Source organism: Rutidosis leptorrhynchoides, chromosome 5 (genome assembly GCF_046630445.1).
Source record: "Rutidosis leptorrhynchoides isolate AG116_Rl617_1_P2 chromosome 5, CSIRO_AGI_Rlap_v1, whole genome shotgun sequence".
Classification (NCBI taxonomy): domain Eukaryota; kingdom Viridiplantae; phylum Streptophyta; class Magnoliopsida; order Asterales; family Asteraceae; genus Rutidosis; species Rutidosis leptorrhynchoides.
Genome location: NC_092337.1, coordinates 449,422,597 through 449,440,208, shown reverse-complemented (window position 1 = coordinate 449,440,208; position 17,612 = coordinate 449,422,597). Strand labels below are relative to the sequence as shown.

Here is a 17,612-nt window from a genome sequence, read left to right as displayed (position 1 = left end):
TTGTTGCGATTATTGTTGTAATTACTGTTGTTGTTGTATTGGTGATTCTTATCACCGTTTTCCTCCCACTTTCTTTTGACTTGCTTCACATTGGCCTCTTCAGCAGTCTGTTCTTTAATTCTTTCTTCAATCTGGTTCACTAGTTTGTGAGCCATTCTACATGCCTGTTGTATGGAGGCGGGCTCGTGTGAACTTATATCTTCTTGGATTCTTTCCGGTAATCCTTTCACAAACGCGTTGATCTTCTCTTCCTCATCTTCGAATGCTCCCGGACACAATAGGCATAATTCTGTGAATCGTCTTTCGTACGTGGTAATATCAAATCCTTGGGTTCGTAACCCTCTAAGTTCTGTCTTGAGCTTATTAACCTCGGTTCTGGGACGGTACTTCTCGTTCATCAAGTGCTTGAATGCTGACCACGGTAGTGCGTACGCATCGTCTTGTCCCACTTGCTCTAGATAGGTATTCCACCATGTTAACGCAGAACCTGTGAAGGTATGCGTAGCGTACTTTACTTTGTCCTCTTCAGTACACTTACTTATGGCAAACACCGATTCGACCTTCTCGGTCCACCGTTTCAATCCGATCGGTCCTTCGGTTCCATCAAATTCCAAAGGTTTGCAGGCAGTGAATTCTTTGTAGGTGCATCCTACACTATTTCCTGTACTGCTAGATCCAAGGTTATTGTTGGTATGTAGCGCAGCCTGTACTGCGGCTATGTTTGAAGCTAGAAAAGTACGGAATTCCTCTTCATTCATATTCACGGTGTGTCAAGTAGTCGGTGCCATTTCCTTCAAAATAGTTAAATGGAACAAGTTAATCATACAGAATATTAAGAGTAGTTAATAGTATTTCGTAGCATAATATGAACTCATTTATAAAAGCTTTTTCTTCATATTAGCGTTTTATAAGTTTAAATTCGGGTAGTACCTACCCGTTAAGTTCATACTTAGTAGCTAATATACAATTCAACTACTACAATTCTATATGAAAAACTGATTATAATAATATTTCGCGTTCAAACTTTTATACAATATTTTACAAACTTACAATACCGCTTATTTTACATAAAGCATGAAATATAGCGCACAATAACTTTGATACAAGATAGTTGTGAAGATAATTCTAGCTAGTACACAAGTCGTTCAGCAAAGGCAATAAAGACACGTAATTCATACGTCCAGAAACAAGTCATGCATTCTGGTTTTACTAGGACTACTTCCCATCCTTGGTCTTGTGGAACATAACCGTTATGGTCGTTGATAAGACAGCGTGTTGTAACGTCGTCAAAGGGACGAGGGTTACGTAATGTCCAACAGTCCCGTAACAATCTAAAAACCTCATTTCTTACCCCAATTACCGACTCCGTCACTTGTGGGAACGTTTTGTTTAATAGTTGTAGGCCGATGTTCTTGTTCTCACTTTGGTGAGAAGCGAACATTACTAATCCGTAAGCATAACATGCTTCTTTATGTTGCATGTTAGCTGCTTTTTCTAAATCACGAAGTCCAATATTCGGATATATTGAGTCAAAATAATTTCTTAACCCATTGCGTAAAATAGCATTTGGGTTCCCCGCAATATATGCGTCAAAGTAAACACATCGTAACTTATGGATTTCCCAATGTGATATCCCCCATCTTTCGAACGAAAGCCTTTTATAAACCAAGGCATTCTTGGAACGTTCTTCGAATGTCTTACAAACTGATCTCGCCTTAAATAGTTGTGCCGAAGAATTCTGACCGACTCTAGACAAGATTTCATCAATCATGTCTCCGGGTAGGTCTCTTAAAATATTGGGTTGTCTATCCATTTTGTGTTTTTATACTGTAAAATAGACAAGAGTTAGATTCATAAAAAAAAATACTTATTAATACAAGCAATTTTTACATATATCATAAAGCATAAGCATACTATATTACATATATTACACCACACGAATACAGCTATCTTATTCCGACTCGCTTGTTTCTTCTTCTTCGGTTTTGGTTCGTTTTGCCAAGTTTCTAGGGATATATGATGTTCCCCTAATACGAGCCGTCGTTATCCACATTGGTTTAGAAAAACCTGGTGGTTTAGAGGTTCCCGGGTCATTATTACAACTTAAGGACTTCGGGGGTTGACGATACATATAAAGTTCATCGGGGTTGGAATTAGATTTCTCTATTTTTATGCCCTTTCCCTTATTATTTTCTTTTGCCTTTTTAAATTCAGTTGGGGTAATTTCTATAACATCATCGGAATTCTCGTCGGAATCCGATTCATCGGAGAATTGGTAATCCTCCCAATATTTTGCTTCCTTGGCGGAAACACCATTGACCATAATTAACCTTGGTCGGTTGGTTGAGGATTTTCTTTTACTTAACTGTTTTATTATTTTCCCCACCGGTTCTATTTCTTCATCCGGTTCCGATTCTTCTTCCGGTTCCGATTCTTCTTCCGGTTCCGACTCTTCTTCCGGTTCCTCTTCGGGAACTTGTGAATCAGTCCACGAATCATTCCAATTTACATTTGACTCTTCATTATTATTAGGTGAGTCAATGGGACTTGTTCTAGAGGTAGACATCTATCACATAATATCAAACGCGTTAAGAGATTAATATATCACATAATATTCACATGTTAAAAATATATAGTTTCCAACAAAATTTGTTAAGCAATCATTTTTCAAGTAAACACGGTCGAAGTCCAGACTCACTAATGCATCCTAATAAACTCGATAAGACACACTAATGCAAAATTCTGGTTCTCTAAGACCAACGCTCGGATACCAACTGAAATGTCCCGTTCTTATTGATTAAAAACGTTCCATATTTATTGATTTCGTTGCGAGGTTTTGACCTCTATATGAGACGTTTTTCAAAGACTGCATTCATTTTTAAAATAAACCATAACCTTTATTTCATAAATAAAGGTTTAAAAAGCTTTACGTAGATTATCAAATAATGATAATCTAAAATATCCTGTTTACACACAACCATTACATAATTATTTACAATACAAATATGTTACATCGAAATCAGTTTCTTGAATGCAGTTTTTACACAATATCATACAAACATGGACTCCAAATCTTGTCCTTATTTTAGTATGCAACAGCGGAAGCTCTTAATATTCACCTGAGAATAAACATGCTTTAAACGTCAACAAAAATGTTGGTGAGTTATAGGTTTAACCTATATATATCAAATCGTAAAAATAGACCACAAGATTTCATATTTCAATACACATCCCATACATAGAGATAAAAATTCATTCATATGGTGAACACCTGGTAACCGACATTAACAAGATGCATATATAAGAATATCCCCATCATTCCGGGACACCCTTCGGATACGATATAAATTTCGATGTACTAAAGCATCCGGTACTTTGGATGGGGTTTGTTAGGCCCAATAGATCTATCTTTAGGATTCGCGTCAATTAGGGTGTCTGTTCCCTAATTCTTAGATTACCAGACTTAATAAAAAGGGGCATATTCGATTTCGATAATTCAACCATAGAATGTAGTTTCACGTACTTGTGTCTATTTTGTAAATCATTTATAAAACCTGCATGTATTCTCATCCCAAAAATATTAGATTTTAAAAGTGGGACTATAACTCACTTTCACAGATTTTTACTTCGTCGGGAAGTAAGACTTGGCCACTGGTTGATTCACGAACCTATAACAATATATACATATATATCAAAGTATGTTCAAAATATATTTACAACACTTTTAATATATTTTGATGTTTTAAGTTTATTAAGTCAGCTGTCCTCGTTAGTAACCTACAACTAGTTGTCCACAGTTAGATGTACAGAAATAAATCGATAAATATTATCTTGAATCAATCCACGACCCAGTGTATACGTATCTCAGTATTGATCACAACTCAAACTATATATATTTTGGAATCAACCTCAACCCTGTATAGCTAACTCCAACATTCACATATAGAGTGTCTATGGTTGTTCCGAAATATATATAGATGTGTCGACATGATAGGTCGAAACATTGTATACGTGTCTATGGTATCTCAAGATTACATAATATACAATACAAGTTGATTAAGTTATGGTTGGAATAGATTTGTTACTAATTTTCACGTAGCTAAAATGAGAAAAATTATCCAATCTTGTTTTACCCATAACTTCCTCATTTTAAATCCGTTTTGAGTGAATCAAATTGCTATGGTTTCATATTGAACTCTATTTTATGAATCTAAACAGAAAAAGTATAGGTTTATAGTCGAAAAAATAAGTTACAAGTCGTTTTTGTAAAGGTAGTCATTTCAGTCGAAAGAACGACGTTTAGATGACCATTTTAGAAAACATACTTCCACTTTGAGTTTAACCATAATTTTTGGATATAGTTTCATGTTCATAATAAAAATCATTTTCTAAGAATAACAACTTTTAAATCAAAGTTTATCATAGTTTTTAATTAACTAACCCAAAACAGCCCGCGGTGTTACTACGACGGCGTAAATCCGGTTTTACGGTGGTTTTCGTGTTTCCAGGTTTTAAATCATTAAGTTAGCATATCATATAGATATAGAACATGTGTTTAGTTGATTTTAAAAGTCAAGTTAGAAGGATTAACTTTTGTTTGCGAACAAGTTTAGAATTAACTAAACTATGTTCTAGTGATTACAAGTTTAAACCTTCGAATAAGATAGCTTTATATGTATGAATCGAATGATGTTATGAACATCATTACTACCTTAAGTTCCTTGGATAAACCTACTGGAAAAGAGAAAAATGGATCTAGCTTCAACGGATCCTTGGATGGCTCGAAGTTCTTGAAGCAGAATCATGACACGAAAATAAGTTCAAGTAAGATCATCACTTGAAATAAGATTGTTATAGTTATAGAAATTGAACCAAAGTTTGAATATGATTATTACCTTGTATTAGAATGATAACCTACTGTAAGAAACAAAGATTTCTTGAGGTTGGATGATCACCTTACAAGATTGGAAGTGAGCTAGCAAACTTGAAAGTATTCTTGATTTTATGAAACTAGAACTTTTGGAATTTATGAAGAACACTTAGAACTTGAAGATAGAACTTGAGAGAGATCAATTAGATGAAGAAAATTGAAGAATGAAAGTGTTTGTAGGTGTTTTTGGTCGTTGGTGTATGGATTAGATATAAAGAATATGTAATTTTGTTTTCATGTAAATAAGTCATGAATGATTACTCATATTTTTGTAATTTTATGAGATATTTCATGCTAGTTGCCAAATGATAGTCCCCACATGTGTTAGGTGACTCACATGGGCTGCTAAGAGCTGATCATTGGAGTGTATATACCAATAGTACATACATCTAAAAGCTGTGTATTGTACGAGTACGAATACGGGTGCATACGAGTAGAATTGTTGATGAAACTGAACGAGGATGTAATTGTAAGCATTTTTGTTAAGTAGAAGTATTTTGATAAGTGTATTGAAGTCTTTAAAAAGTGTATAAATACATATTAAAACACTACATGTATATACATTTTAACTGAGTCGTTAAGTCATCGTTAGTCGTTACATGTAAATGTTGTTTTGAAACCTTTAGGTTAACGATCTTGTTAAATGTTGTTAACCCAATGTTTATAATATCAAATGAGATTTTAATTTATTATATTATCATGTATGAATATCTCTTAATATGATATATATATACATTAAATGTCTTTACAACGATAATCGTTACATATATGTCTCGTTTAAAAATCATTAAGTTAGTAGTCTTGTTTTTACATATGTAGTTCATTGTTAATATACTTAATGATATGTTTACTTATCATAGTATCATGTTAACTATATATATATATCCATATATATGTCATCATATAGTTTTTACAAGTTTTAACGTTCGTGAATCACCGGTCAACTTGGGTGGTCAATTGTCTATATGAAACATATTTTAATTAATCAAGTCTTAACAAGTTTGATTGCTTAACATGTTGGAAACATTTAATCATGTAAATATCAATCTCAATTAATATATATAAACATGAAAAAGTTCGGGTCACTACAAAAATACCCCTACTGTTGCGGAACAGTAAAGGGTATTTGCTCAAATGTAATATGTATAATATTTTAATATTTATATTAAAATATAATTCAGGTAGGGAAAGAACACATAGAACCCGAAAATGAGTTCAATTCACTCTCGTAAATGTATATGCAAAGTTTCATGCACAGTTTTAGATTTTAACTCTTAGATTTGAGCTCGAATTTTTAAGTCAAAGATCAAGGGAAAAAAGTCAACATTTTCTTCATAATTCAAGTTCGAAATGTATATGATGTTTCATGTTATAATGACGAGAGTTTCATGCAAAGTTTCAGATTTTAACTCTTAGATTTGAGCTCGAATTCTCGAGTCAAGGATTGAGGGGAAAAAGTCAACATTTTCTTCATAATTGAAGGTCGAAATGTATATAATGTTTCATGATATAATGACGATTGGCGAGCATTAGGAATGTGATTATATTCAATATTCATGAAGTTTTTGATCACTGAAACGTTCTAAATTTCCTTTTTTGATTTCAAGTTCATATGAACAATATTTGGTATCATCGAATATATTAAAATTGGTGGTGTTTTTGGTTTGAATCCTTCACAAGAATGTTTAATCGCTACATAAGGAGTATACTACAATCGATTTCAAGGTTTAATTCAATCAATATGAAATTTTGACAAAAATCTTACAAGTACGTACTGCAACGTCGCACTTTTTAGTTTGGTTATATGGGTTCTCTACTATCAACAGTTCTCCTGAAACCTTTCAATATATATATATATATATATATATATATATATATATATATATATATATATATATATATATATATATATATATGTGTGTGTGTGTGTGTGTGTGTGTGTGTGTGTGTGTGTGCGTGAGCACTCATATGCGAACATTAAGTCAAAGATTGAGGGGAAAAAGTCAACATTTTCTTCATATTTCAAGTTCGAAATGAATATGATGTTTCATGTTATAATGACGAGAGTTTCATGCAAAGTTTCAGATTTTAACTCTTAGATTTGAACTCGAATTCTTGAGATAAGGATTGAGGGGGAAAAGTCAATATTTTCTTCATAATTCAAGTTCGAAATGTATATAATGTTTCATGATATAATGACGATTGGCGAGCATTAGGAATGTGATTATATTCAATATTCATGAAGTATTCGATCACTGAAACGTTCTAAATTTCCTCTTTTAATTGCAAGTTCATATGAACAATATTTTGTATTATCGAATATATTAAAATTGGTGGTGTTTTTGGTTTGAATCCTTCACAAGAATGTTTAATCGCTGCATAAGGAGTATACTGCAATCGATTTCAAGGTTTAATTCAATCAATTTGAAATTTTGACAAAAATCTCACGTACGTACTACAACGTCGCACTTTTTAGTTTGGTTATATGGGTTCTCTACTATCAACAGTTCTCCTAAAACTTTTCAATATATATATATATATATATATATATATATATATATATATATATATATATATATATATATATATATATATATATATATATATATATGTGTGTGTGTGTGTGTGTGTGTGTGTGTGTGTGTGTGTGTGTGTGTGTGAGAGCACTCATATGAGAACATTAAATTATTTAGTAAATGTCACATTACGTAAGGAGCACATATATAAATTACAATTTGAAACTTCGGTCAAAAGACACTTCACACACCCTCGTTTACTCAAGTATAACTGTCTTTCATCCAAACAATTGATTTGAGAAACCAAATTCATTATGTTGTCATTGTATTGTTTCATATTAAGGATTTTTGAATCTTGACCCAACAAGTAAAGTAACATATTCATATAAGATTCTAAAAGGATTTATACTTTATTGGATGTATATAAATATTAGAATTAAAATGAAATGGTGGTTTATATTTATTTATCACAAGTAGGTTGATATCGGCCAAAAAGTCACATTTTTACCCCCAAACATTAAGCCCTAGAACAACAAAGATTCAAACTTTCTCGGCAAAATTATCGCTTTTTCGGTTGATATTGTAGATTAAGTAATTACGAAGGCGATGCAAAAAGAATCAAGTAAAACGGAGCTAAAACGAAGATTCTAGAACGAAAACGGTGAAAGACAAGAAATCAAGTTACGATCCAGGAAATTCAGCTGACCAGGCAAGCCAAATGGCCTGCCAAACGGCTTGTCTGGCTCAAAAACGGCCTGCCAAACGGGTCAGACAAACGGCCCCTGCAAACGGGCTGGCCTGGCAAACGGCCTGCCAAACGGCTTGTCAAACGGCCTGCCAGCCGTTTGCAGGCAAAAATCCAAGTCGATTTAAAGGGGTTTTCTCCATCCATTTCAACACACACTCAATTTGTAATTCATTTTATATTTTCAAGCTTTTAGTTAGTTTTTAGTAGTAGTTAGGTTAGCTTTTATTTTCCGGAGGATATCCCGGCGAGTCCCTGCGATCTCGGGCAGATTTCTTCGGCCTTTTCAGGTTTTTATCTGAAACGCTTGTCTTTCGTATTAAACATGTGTTCTTATTTTTTATGTTTAATAATGCGTTCTGATATTACCATGATAGGTTAATTTATCTGTATGTTGCCATGATAGAAGTTTGGGTTAGCGTAATTATGTTAATTTAGTACGATTACTGTTGTGACACTGAACTAGGAAGTCTGATAGATTTGTATGCTAGTATCTTAAGGATTGACCAACCTAGATTGTGATCAGGACTTGTCCATCTATATGAAATTAGCTACTTCATAGGATTAAGACCTCTGGTTATACTGTATCTGAAGATTCTATGAACTCGGTATGGCCGGAGTTCCCGAGAGGCAATTAATGCGCTTTTAGGACACGGAACTTAGGAATTGAGACATGAATGACCTAGTATGCCTATTGACTGTTCCGAAGAGACTTCTTAGGAGCTGTTAAGATCTAGTTATTGCCTTCACTGTGTGACCCAAGCCTATTGTATGTTCTTGTTTGATTGTTGCCTTAGGACTTAGTCATATCAACTGTTTAGGTATTTATTAGGTTTCTATCTGCTTCACTATCAGTAAATCAACTATAATGCTGTATAATGTTTGAATTTATATGATCTCATTAGTATGATGGAGTGGTTGTTAGTTTTCACTTAAGGTTTTGCCAACTTAAACCGACAGACTCCTTCCGTTTGTGATCAGTGTTCAACACGGCACGTTGTTATTCAGTTAACCAAACTGATAACGAGGGTTAGGACTAGAGCTCAACTCGCTAATAAACCTAGTGCTTTACCGTGGATAACCTCCAAGGTATAGCTACCTTTCAATTATACAACTAAGTGACATACTTCTCACTGCTCAAAGAGAACTCCGAGAGTTCAGAGACAAGTAGGTCTGTGTAATTGGCTTATCCAACCAGATCTATATCATTCTAAGCATAGTCTTAACATAAGCATAATTACCTTTTCCTAACCCAATACTGATATCTTGGTTAACATTTCCGTGATCTGCATACTCCGGATATCCTTCCACTTATTTACTTTTCCGCATTTAGAACTTTTAGCTTAAACCAACTACTATCCTTTATCTAGGTAATTTAACTAAAAGACAATTATTCACTTGATTTTCAATTCGTTAATCCATAAAAAACACGACACTAGGTTAACTTACACCTTCCACACCTTAGAAAGTAAAAGTAAATTTAGGCCCCGTACAATATAAATAAACAAAATCACTGTGTGCTACCTTGATCAACTGAATAGGACGTCCTGCGGCCTAACGATACTGCACGAATTAAACCGTCCGTTTCGACCGTATCTTTGTAGTGACATCATGGGTGTACTATTTAAGAATGTATTATATAATAACAATTCATGAATGATAACCACACGTGTATTAGTTATTTACGACTTTTTTATTCGATGCATTTCAGGCGCTCGGCTCACGTCACTTCGCCCGCCTTGGGAGGCAGGCTTTGAACAACCACCGATGCATACGACTTGGATACATATAACAGATGGTTGCCATCCACATATATATGATTAATCTGAGAATAAATTGAAGGTATCTTCACACAAAATAATGGGATTGGATCCATGAATAGAATGGATGCACATGCGAATGACTTTTAATAGTTGATGAGTTGATTGAACATATTTTTTTTACATGGATTAAATACACATTTGGATATAATGGATTAATGTTAAGGACTTAATGATTTTAACTATTTAGTTCGGTTACCGTGAATTACCCTAATCATGATTATGATCTTGATAGGGTGGTTAAATGAGTCTACCATCATCGGATGAACCAAAATGATGGTCAATGGTTTTCGTAGGTTTATGTCAAAGGAACATACGTATAACTGTAAGTAGCTTTAGAAATGTCAATATTTGAATATCCAGAACGTGATGTGTCAATAATGAAGATTAGAGTTTGTATTTATACCCTAATTCAAGATATCTTAATCGGTCTAAGATTCTCCATAACTACTTTTTATAATTATCGGGATTTAAAGTAGGAAATGGTCATAACCAAAAAAGGAAAAGATCTTTACCGTGTGCGCAAAGCGTAGATGCGTTGCCTTAATGGATGCTAATATAAATTAGCGCATGACCAAATTAGTAAGCATGCGCAAGCGTATGATACGTACGAGTGCCTAATGCGAAAGTACATGTATCATTAGGGATCATTATACTTTGATATGGTTTAACATTTTCAGGATAATGCTGTTATAAAGGCCATTATTGGGTGTAGTGTGAAGCATGTGACAGACACGTGTATGCAAGATATGATTTGTTCCTCCAACTTGTTTGGAGTTAGATACTTTCGAGCTTTTCGATAAATGAATAATTATTTGTACGACCGTCCCAAATGTAATTGAGATGATACTTAATTAATTTGGTGATTTATTTCAATTCCGAAAATCAAAAAACAAATTGTTAAAAAAATTAGAATGACTGATGATCCATGTCACAAGTTTTACTATAGTACATGAAACGAAGGGATAAATGACATTTAACGCTACTATGAGTTGTTTTTGAGTAACAACCCTCAAATGAACTTGGGGACGATGACACGTTGCTAGACGTTAACCATTGTTTATATAGTTACATGGTGTTCTGCCGTATATGGTGGGAGTCTGTAGGATTAAAGCACAATGTTAAACACATAACTATATGGCTAAGTTTATGTGGGTCTTCAGGTTCACACCCATATATATCAAGATGTCAATTATTATAATGTGTATATATATATATATATATATATATATATATATATATATATATATATATATATATATATATATATATATATATAATATTTAATTAAATGGACTTCTATTGTTAATTTATATAATTGGACTCTTAAATTAATTGATTTAATTAAGTTCATTTATTTAGTTAAACGCAAGTTCAATACTTTCTCCGTCCCAAATCTATCATTCTCAGACAAAAAACACATAGGTTAAGAAAAATGACTCACTATTACTTTTTTGTTAACTTTTCAGTCTTACCACTTACCATTTACCTAAATTTTTGTCTTACATATATAGATTAAGAGTACAAAAGAACTTTATCACATTATTCATTTTCATTCATGAAAATGAACAATTAATTTGAGATATCTTAAAAAGAAATAATTAACTATAAATTTGAGAGGGGGAGAGTATAAAGTATAAACAAAGCCTTTTCGGATTTTAATTATAACTATAAATATTGTGAAATAAAAACCAAAAAATCCTCTCCTCTTTATAGTTTCGGCTGCAAGAGATCACCATGTTAAATTAAAAATATTCTATTTATTTTTAGATGTGATTGGTCAAATAAAGAAACCAAATGTGTTTTGATTTTTACAACAAGGAATAAAATATCAAATAATATCACCTATTGTTTGATGAATAGACGTAGAGAAGACAAAGGAGATACTTTTTATTTATTTTAGGGTTAAAGCCAAAAATAGGCTACAAACTTACACAAATGTACCGATGTCGTCCACAAACTCATTTTCGTCCTACTGTCGCCTAAAAAACTTATAAAATTAATTAGAGACGACCGTACTTTCAATCGTAGATTTCTTTCTAACAAACTGTGATCTTTAAAGAAAGGTTTCTCTCCATTAATTCGTGATCTTCAAAGAGAGTTACAATATATTCTTTCTTGGTATTAGATTTACTTAATAATATATATGGACCCAACTTGGAGATTGTTTTAATAAATTACAATGCATCCGCTGTATATTATCAGTTATTGTATGTTTGTGAACATGATAATAATAGACAAAATTTTTTTTCCTGAAAACCTTGAATCACCAACAGTGGTATTAGAGCCGCTTCTATTATTGTACGGTTAATTGTTAAAGTTTAAATATTGCTTATTTAAACTTGTTAAATAGGATTGTTTACATAAAATTTCTTGGTTAATTTTATATCAATGGTAACGTCATTCATCTTATGCCCTTATGCAAGCCACTATAATATACAAATTGAGATGAGACACTTGAATGTTGTATTATATGATGAAAATAGGTATTATGAAATAACATATTTAATTTCAAATTCAAGAAGTGTCCTTAACTTGAACCATCTAGACTTTCTTCATTTGTGGAGTTGGAATTGGGCTATGAAAGTAATGCAAGTACATCGAGCCATCAAAGATGTCTCCATTGTACATAATCAGTTTCAAAATAAATGTTCACTTTACTATTTATAATGGTCTCAAAAAAATTGTTTAGTTGAAAAAATGACTATTAAATATCATCAAACTCTTAATTACCCTTATTTATTACTCTAAATCACTAATTTTTTTAATAAATTCAGTCAAAAATACCTTAGATATATGGATAATACTAATATTAATCATACATAACTTAAATCTAACAAAAATTCTTAGATGTCACTCTTTTGAACGGAGAGAGTAACTGATTATAAAAGTAAACGAAAACCTCAAATAACTTTGTAAAGATTATTTTTTATCAACCATTTAACGCACAGAATTAACAAAATATATAAATTTTGTAAATTTAACAACAATCATGGTCTCTTTAAAAATATATTACACAATCAATTATTGGTACGTACTTTTATTCTTATCTTTTTGATCAATCCAAATTCGCTGAAGTATATAAGTGTTGGTTTGAAGAGCATGACAACCATATGATGCTTCTACATACGACTATGTCGAAAAATATCTCATATACTCTTTTGGAACCTATTGTCAACACATTTTTTGGACAAATTACTAAATTATATACTTAAAAATTCGGCATTGAATGACGATGTCTTAAGTAATATTTATTTCACTTGAATGACACTCGTGAAACTATATTTGGGTCGGTGTTCGAGTTTAAATATTGAATGTAACTTTAGTAGGCATTAACTATATTTCAATTGGCTTGTAAATGTCTCAAAATATACTTTGGTTGACAAATAATCGAGTTAGCCACTAAATTGATATAGGTCGAATGGATAAACTTTAAAGTAGTTTAGAAAAAAATAATATATGAACCGCTCTTTATAGTGAGAAATGAATATTAAAATGAATTACATAACAAAATTCATTGTCTTTTTAAACTGAAAAAATAATGATTTTGCATCCAACCATTAATATTATTGCATACTCATTATGCGAAATAACTCTAAGCAAGATGCATGCAATACTCACCATACAATAATTGGCATTGGCTTGTTGGCAATACATGTTCATTTAAAGTCTCAACATTATTAATGGTTTAAGTACTCTTTGAATTTCTCGCCCGAAATCTTCATAATTTAGTATTATTAATCAAATATTACAATCATATGTAAATACGATACCAATTCTTTTTTAAATCACTTAATTTTGAATACATTCATTTTACTACGTTTGAATACCTCATGCAATGTCTTACTATTCTATATATATGTTAGCATAATGATGAATTCAATTACTTTTTTTGGTTCGAACCCGCAAGATTTTCAATGTTATCAATTCAATGTTCCAATTACTTAGTTTCTGTTTTGAACCCGCAATATTCATTCATATTGCCTTTTATTTTTTTCAATTGTATATCAACTTACAAATAATTCCTATCAGCAATTTAAATTCAAAATACCATATTTGAATTAATCAATGAAATAAATTCACAAATTTTGCGGGTCTTAAACTAATTATATATCTATATGAAAGCATTAATTAGCTTAAAAGTGCATTAAAAAGACATATATGGAAATTATACTCATTGTTTGGTCAAACTATAACCCTCAATTTCGTGTAATTAAAGATTCTTATGGATTTATTTATTTATTATAAATATATCATTACACCACCGGCCTTTATTTTTCACTCATATATATATATATATATATATATATATATATATATATATTATCTATCTTCTATCTATCTATCTATCTATCTATCTATCTATTACATCTTATAAATAGTGAAAAAAATCCCACGTGGCAATCATTAAATTAATCCTAATCTAAGATGCTGACATGTTAATCATAGGCTAATTATCATTAACAATAAGCATGCCACGCTGTACAAACAAAATAGAAGAAAAAAAAAAACGGGATCACTCAGCATTTTCCTTCGTCCTCTGTTGAACCCAAACCAAACTCAAACCCTAATTCCCATCCTTCGTGGTCTCTTTCACCCATTCTACAGAAACCCTAAAATGGCGATTGATAAACGGATGATTGGGGATAAACGGCGATTGCAAATCACGTAAAACCGCCCTTCTCTCTTAAACCTAATTTTATCTGCTCCATCTATGGCGACTATCCTAATGCAATTTAGTGATTTTTGTACAAATTGATGATTGAATATCCTTTTTTGCTTTCGATTTTACTGGAATAGCATCGTTCTTACTTCGATTGTTCCTTGATTGCTTCACATATTGCGATGATAACAAGTATATTTATTTATTTTTTTTTTTTTTTTGTGTTTTCTCGATTTTTTATTTATTTATCGATTTTACAGATGTATTATCGATTTTGAGTTGGCAATTAAGGTTTGTGTTTTTCTTTTTTCGGTGTTTTCTTGATTCCGTATTTAATGATACATACTCTTAGTTGTATTATCGTGTTTTTTTGTGTGTATTCCTTTGATCAGGAAACAATGATATGTACTCTTAATGGTTCTTATTCAATGCAGATGATGTTATATGGTAGAATATTTGGCCGCTTATCACCGATCTTATCTATCTCGGCAATTTTGAGCAGGGCTAATAAGTCTCGGCATTTTTGTTGGCACTCTTTTTTGGTGTATTCCTTCGATCAGGAAACAGTAACAATGTTTCTGCGGGGCTAATATTGTATATGTGTGTGATCACATCCCGAGAGGTGGTCTGCTACTGATGATGTCCGGTGACTTTATGTAATATATTAAATGGTCAAGTCTGAAGCGGCGGTAGGGTTTTTATATTTTTGGCACTCATTGCTTCTCCTCAGGTATTTGTTAACTTTTTTCTTTTGTGTGTCTTTTTACATAGCTGAATCTCCTTTACTTCGCTTCATTGCATAATGTGGATTTTTTTCTTTAATATTTTAGTATAAAGTCTTTTATTATACTTCATTTAGATTAGATATCAAAATGGTGATATAGTAAAATGAAAGTAGTGATAAAATATAATGAAATGGTAGATGTGGCAAAATGGGCGGGTCAAAAAATTATAATTGGGTGTACACTAAAATGAGTTGGATCATCTTGACCTACAACCACTTTTTTGTTCTTTTTATATGATATACGGTGTAAATTTTATAATTATAAATGATACATTATATATGATTACAAAAGATATAGTAGTATCATGATATAAATAATTTGAGTTTGAGCTGGTCAAATGTCAACCTATAAATCTTTTTGTGGTTCCAAAGGTAGTATTCATCATTAGATAAAGATACATAGCCTATAGAGTTTGGCAATATCATTGGAATCAGTAACAGAATACTATAACACTACACATAGCCTATAGAGTTTAACTTACAGTTTTTTTGCATGTTTAGCTATAACAACAGGCGCTTATGATACACATGGGACTATGAGACGTCGAAGGAACGTTCACCAACCTAACGAGGTTCTTATTCAGATTGTTATTGGATATGATGTTCCTCTTACTACATTTTCGGTGTCTCCAAGACAAATAGCTGTCAAGAACATGTTCCAGTATCGTAATCGTATGGGCGTTGTTCTTATTCGCGAGTCATCTTCTTCTGCCGGAACGTCGGCAAACCCTGAAGACTTGAGCCCATCTTCTTGTATGTCAGATGTATATTTGTCTTCCATGCATACTATGTGCTCTTCAGGTACTCTTAATGTTTTTTGTTCTTCATCTGTATTACTGCTTCCGGGTACACGAACAAGCTGCGTTATACCGCACTCCTCCAGACGGGTTACCTTTTTTAATAATACGTTGTCACAGCACACTGTAGCATTAATTTAAATAGTTACCTTTCAATATTTAATCATATTAAACACAGTAAGAAGTAATCTTTATTTTTTTTATTTATATATATATATTTAAAACATATATTTAATTAACTTATTTAACAACATTTAATTGTATTTCTCAGGTTCTGATTAACAACCGATGAATCTGATTGATCTTTGATGACTAAATTCAAAAATACTTTTTTCTCCAAAATTAGTTGGGGAGAAGAACCATCAGAGACATCAAGTAAGGTTTTCTTTTTTGTATTGTTTGTTATTATCGAATTTGTTTCTAAAACTTATCATAAATCTGTTTATATTTGTTATAGAGTTTATGGATTTCTGTTAATTATACCCAATTCTAACATTTTTTTTTTTTTTTGCATTTCGTTTCATTTTTCTGTATTAAGTATTTATTTTCAGATTTGTTTTTTTTTTTTTTTTTTTGTTTCCGCTGCCATTGATTTTCCTTACAGCTCCAGAATGATTTATGATTGTAGGGGTCTGATATACTTGTGAATATGAGTTATAATGACAAGGATCACTTTGATATGAACATTTGAAGGTTTGTCTAAACGGTTCTTTAATTTTAAACGGTTATTTTTTAGTAACTGCGGTGCAGCTTTTTGATGTTATAAGTGTATTAATGATGAATGTCTTTTTTTCATCATTAGTTAGAGTTGGCCAAGTGTTGGCCAAGTATTTGGGTGGAGCACTGACGGTAACGGGTAAAAGTAGGTTTTGACAATTACAGTTGATTTTTTATGTTGATTTGGCTGTGTTGAAACATTGTAGTAGTTCTTTGACTTTAATGTTCGCTATACATCATAATCTGGATGTTCCATTCAAAAGGACATGGGTCAAAATCACCACCTGATGTTTCTTTTTGTATGCAGATTCAGCATTTAGTGTCTCACTGGGGCAGTTATGTAAAGTCACTCGGATCCTATAGCTACAATGCAGTAGGGAAACCCCATGATCTGTATGGAAAGGTAAGGATACATGTAGATAACTTATTCTTTGCAGGGGAAGCAACTAGCGTTGACCATCCTACTTCAGTACATGGTGCTTACCACAATGGATTATTGGCTGCTGAGGACTGCAGATGCGGGTCCTAGAACGTTATAGTGAGGTTGACCTTTTCCAACCTGTTATGGGTGAGAGCACCCCTTCTGTCCCGTTATTGATATCCCGTATCTGTTAATAATATATATTTATTTGCTATATTT

At 32.2% G+C, this 17,612-nt stretch overlaps 1 long non-coding RNA gene across 4 annotated transcripts; it reads left to right on the top strand.

Annotated features, from left to right (window-relative positions):
• Positions 1-14,538: 14,538 nt before the first annotated feature.
• On the top strand, positions 14,539-17,537 carry LOC139847290 (uncharacterized). 4 transcript variants are annotated; one of them, XR_011759426.1, is made up of 6 exons: positions 14,539-14,866; positions 15,109-15,404; positions 15,960-16,259; positions 16,527-16,630; positions 16,884-16,948; positions 17,058-17,537. It is a non-coding gene; the product is annotated as an uncharacterized lncRNA (long non-coding RNA). The 4 variants fall into 4 exon arrangements; XR_011759424.1 differs by having other exon boundaries at positions 14,539-14,679; positions 16,884-17,537; XR_011759423.1 differs by having other exon boundaries at positions 16,884-17,537.
• The last annotated feature ends 75 nt before the right edge of the window (positions 17,538-17,612 follow it).